The sequence below is a fragment of the Notothenia coriiceps genome, unplaced genomic scaffold (genome assembly GCF_000735185.1).
Source record: "Notothenia coriiceps isolate Sejong01 unplaced genomic scaffold, NC01 NC01_scaffold00006629, whole genome shotgun sequence".
NCBI classification, from domain to species: Eukaryota; Metazoa; Chordata; class Actinopteri; order Perciformes; family Nototheniidae; genus Notothenia; species Notothenia coriiceps.
The window spans coordinates 1-5,227 of NW_011339330.1; the positions used below are offsets into that span (position 1 = coordinate 1).

Sequence of the window (5,227 nt, forward strand, 5' to 3'; positions counted from 1 at the left end):
ATGTAAGTATTTCGATGTCTTTCCAGCGGGCTATATAATCGGAGTTGCACCAGTAAATGAGAGGACGTAGTTGTGCTGCATGATAATATTCCTTATAGTTTGGAAGTGCCAGTCCCCCTCTTTCTTTAGGCAATTGCAGTGTGGTATATCTTATCCTAGGTTTTGTACCCACCCCATATGAATCTTGATATAAGCTTATCCCAGCTTTGGAACTGAACCTGCGGTATATTTATCGGCAAAGATTGAAATAAATACAAGAAGCGTGGTAGAATATTAATTTTCACTCTATTTATCCTGTCAATAAAACTCATCGGGTAAGTTGACAATTTTTCGAAATCTTTCCTTATATCTTTGTCAATACATTCATAGTTGTTTTGGTACAGCTTTGCTACATGTTTGGTTATGTTTATTTCTAAGTATTTAATTGATTTAGCTTCCCAGTTTATATTCAATTCCTTTAGTTTTTTATTTGGAGCGCAGTTAAACATAAGGATTTGAGTTTTAGATATGTTTAATTTGTATCCTGAATATTCACCAAATTGTTCCTCCAGTAATATGCATTAGCTTTATAAAGGAGCTTACTGGATCTTTCAGTATGATCATGACGTCGTCTGCGAAAAGGCTAATAACATGTTTTTGTCGACTAATGTCTATTCCGGCTATTGCACTTTCCTGTCTGATCATTTGGGGTAATGGTTCTATATATAGAGCAAACAGGGTAGGGCTGAGACAGCAGCCCTGTTCCTCTTTCCAATGTAAATCTGTCTGTTAGTGAGCCATTCACTTTAACTCGAGCTGTTGGTTTGTTATAAATAGACTTGATGCATTTCATTGTTTTATTACTGAATCCAAATGTCTCTAATGTTAGATATAAAAATTCCCAATTGACCCTGTCAAATGCTTGTTCTGCATCGAGACTAATCAGTGCTGCTGGTATTTAATTTGGTTGTATTCTATGTATGATAGGACTGTGCAATTAATCGTATTTTAATCTCGAAAAAAACGATTATTTTGCTGCATTCCCTTTCGCAATGATGCTCTCAATTTGTCTTGCGTTAAACATCCTGCCTGCGCATGCGCTGACGCCCCTCCCTAAAAGCCCTCTCAGCCAGGTTGTGTTGTGACTTGCAGTCTGTTTAATAAATCCATATAAACACGTTACAAGGGAAGCTTTAGTTCACTGTTCAAGCGACCATGCTGCTCAGCTGTCCGGCGGAAGTCCGACTAGCAGTACTTCCAGGGTTCTTACGGTCATTAAAAACCTGGGAAAAGTCATGGAAATTCAAAATGCTGATTCCAGGTCCTGGAAAAGTTATGGAAAACAATATTTTTCCCAAAGTTTTGGAAAAGTCATGGAAATGTAACCAAAGTTGCATCAAATATAATTTATATTTTATCTAATTACCGAAATAGTAACAATATAATGACAATAAATACTGTATAGTAATGAAACATAAAATGACATTTAACTGTCGAGGTATTTTGCTGGTGAGAGATTTGAGTTGCTTTAGCGTGTGGAAGCTAGTAAGCCAACTATTTGATTTGTTTTAGATAGGCTCAACATGTTTCATATGCAGACCTTATTTTCCTGTTCCATGTTAAAATAAACAATTTTCAGAGAAAAAAAACGCTGAGAAAGAGTAATTGTTTTGGTCATGGAAAATTAGGTAAAGGTCATGGAGAAGTCATGGAAAATCATTGAAATCATTGGTGAAAAAGTGTATGAACCCTGTACTTCTTAAGCCTAAAAGTTAACACATATACAGTATGTATGTCTAATTAATATGCATTTTTGGTAGGTGTTTATTAACTCTGGAAGCAGGCTAGCTGTTTCCTGTTTCCAGTCTTATTGCTAGCTAAGCTATTTGCCTTGCGGGCAATGAATCCATGTTCACTTAACATAAATAAATCAAGGGTCTTACGCTGGCTGTACTAAACAATGCCATCCAATCTCACCTAGATAGAGGTATTCATTATTCTCCAATTTTTTTCCTGGATGGATGTTCTCATGCTCAGCAGCTCTGTAGTACTTGAGAGTCTTTGGTGTTCACATGCATCTCAAATTCAATCCTGTTAATATCCCACCAGGGTATTCTGGGCTCAGGCTTTGCCCTGAAGGTCCAGGAGCAGCACAGACAGAAGCACTTTGAGAAGAGAAGAAACCCCGCCGCCTACCTTATCCAGGTACGCCACACACACATATCTGTTTCAGGGCTGGATTATAACGACATTTTAATCATAACATTAACAGCTTATCTAAATCATACACAATGTCTGTCAAATATAAAATGTTTTTAAATGATGTAATTTTTTCCAGTTTCTATTTTTCCTCTGTGAATAAAAAGCACTTGTAGGTGCACTTTGTATGCCCAGAAACACCAACCGTTTGGGAAACGCATTCTTGCTACGCCCCTCGTGTCTTTTCACACATGTCCTTCTTTACACACACATTTCATTGATTCAGACCTTATATCTCCCTGTGCCCTTCCTCGTCTGCTCCCTCACCCACTTTCCTCCCACATGCCTCTCCATTTTCTCCTTGTTTTATCTCCTCCTCTTCATCCTGTCCGTCCCCATGTTGTACCAGGCTGTGTGGCGTTATTACTCCACCAACAGGCTCTACCTTGACGCCACTTGGCAGCACTATGAGAGCCTCCTGCCTTCCCACAGGCATGTATCCATGTATCCATGCCTGATCTCCCCCCGGCGAAAGACGTGTGGAAAACATGTTTTTTTGATTATCACTAATCAGCTTTTTCATTTGTTGTCTTCCCTCCTCATCCTCTTCTCCCTCTCCCTTCTGACTCTGCTGTGTTTTTGTTCTAATCATCTCATTTATTCCATTTATCTCCTTGTACTTTTTTCTCCCTCTTGGTTGTGTGTATTCTGCATGCAGTGTGTTTGGCGTAGTTATTCGGCTGATGAGAACTCGGTTTCCATTGCTACGTGGAAGCCTCACTTGAAGGCGTTGCACACCTGCAGCCCAACGAAGTAGGTACACCTGTGGCAGCTGGTTTCCTACGCTTCAAATCTGTACAATTTTAGTTATATTCTGAGGCTTTCCACTCCATATTATCTATATATTGTATCAATGATGCACCCTTTCTTGTATGAATGCATTGATTTTCTCAATTTCCTTTTCTAATGTGATATTGGTTGACAGCCACCAAAAAGTATCCTGGCTCCGATTGCTTGAATAAAAAAGCTGGAAAAAAAAAAGCGCGGACTTTCTAGATAAAATAATATGATATCAATTATTTTACTGCCATAAAAAAAATGAAGCTTTTCAGACTCCCTGTATTAGACCTTAGTCAGTTGAGTGCCCAATGGGACTTTAATGGGTGTCACTTTAAAGGTCTGAGGCAGCAATTTCAGCATTATCTCTCGGTGTAGGACGGCAATCGTGGCCTTGATGAGCCGTAAAGCTTTTTTGAATCTGCAGCACTTCAGTAGCTTTAAATTGTACACCCACCTACCACTGGTGAGTAATTTTGAGCAATTTAGAGATGCAGTGCTGGTTTTCATTGTGGTAGCAAACGTATCAAAGATACAGTGGGGTTTACTATAGACAGGTTTCCCTAAAGATAAAACATGCTATTTGCACTCAGCAGGGGGGGAGGAAAGGGAATTCCTTCTGTTGCCACAGGTTAAGAGCAGAGCACTTTTCCCTACATTTTGCCATTTAATTATACTACACACTAGATGGCAGAATTGTTAAGAGTTTCTGTTAAAATGTCATTTATAACCACCTTAATAGAAATCCATGGCTCTGACCAGATTGCTAAAGGTTAGCTAATGCTCATCTAACTGTATGTATCTAACTCTGATTACAAATACACTACTTAACGTTAATAAGCTGCAAGTGCTTCTTTAGTTTGTCTGGAGACTCTGCATCAACCCGCATGTCTTTTTAGTGAGCCTGCTGTCTGCTAAGGTCTATTTCCCACTGAATGCTTGTTATCGATTGATGTGTTGCTACCCTACAATCTTGTAGCTGCTGACAAAGCCTTGAATGCAAAAGTCTTTCTATCATAGCCACCATACCACTGTTTATGCAGGTTTTAGCTCTTCACGCAAACTTACATTGTTTGCCCAACATCTTTGAATGTAGGCTATAACTTACTTTCTGACATACAGTTCCAGGCATTCTTTGATTTATATCAATGTTTGTAGGCTATGGTATACCAATCAATGACATGTCTTGTCAACGCAGCAGACTCTTGAAACATCCTGAGTTGTGTAATCCATTGCAGTGAACATCAAGTCATAACCATATCTCGAGGCTGGTGGGTAACGGGTGTTTAATGGCAAGCTTTTCTTCCAAAGACAGACTTTGTCATTTGTTCATGCTGACCACTTTTACCGACCCTTTTTTTTTAAAACACTGACCTTAGGCATCCTTTAGCTAATTATGAAAATAAAACCTGGCAAACATGTGTGACTTTCATTGTTAAAAACAATGGGCATCCGGATTGTTATTTTCCCACTGCCTCTTGAAACTATACCATAATATGATATATGTCCCACTTAACTTGAACTTTAGAATAATACAATATTTAATCCAGAATTATATAAATGTTTTTAAAGTTTCAGTAGCAGTAGCAGTAAAACCACACTTTCTATTGGCAGCAGGTCTGCCCAAATGCCCCAAATGTAACCTCTACTCATAGAAATACTTTCAACAAACTAATACATACTGGATGTTCACTGCTACATTACCCGATTACGTTTCAAGTGTCTGCAACTAGATTTTGAAAGCAAAAAGAGAAAATGCATTCAAATTTCTAAAACAAAGCTTTGTGATGCGTAATAAATGGGTTAAAACATGCAAAACCACTGGTTCTTTAAGCACAATGGGCAATTATGTATTATGAAAAGATGATTTCTGACTTATTGTTTTTTTCCTTGTCTGTCAACTCCAGGAAGGAGCAGGGAGAGTCCAACACAAGGTTTGTACTTGCTGTTCCACTGAATGTTCACTGTCTTCCGTAATGATAGTTAGGGAGAGGTGTCACACTATGAACTCTGAAAAAGCTAAGTGCTTTTTGGTCAGTTCCTTAGTTTTGGGGGGTTTCTTTTTCAATTATTTTTCACTCAAAGGTCTTGTACAGCTGCCAGTGTACACATACAAAGGTTTACAAAGTCCTTTTTTAGAAAATCATGTTTATATACCTTAAACCTGCATAAATGTATTTGTGTGACCAGTAGGGGGCAGTGCAACAGCCAG

General features: G+C 38.5%; 1 long non-coding RNA gene across 1 annotated transcript; it reads left to right on the plus strand.

Moving 5' to 3' along the window:
• The first annotated feature begins 2,084 nt into the window (after positions 1 to 2,084).
• On the plus strand, positions 2,085 to 4,949 carry LOC104943731 (uncharacterized). The gene is made up of 3 exons (XR_798146.1): positions 2,085 to 2,184; positions 2,897 to 2,991; positions 4,923 to 4,949. It is a non-coding gene; the product is annotated as an uncharacterized lncRNA (long non-coding RNA).
• The last annotated feature ends 278 nt before the right edge of the window (positions 4,950 to 5,227 follow it).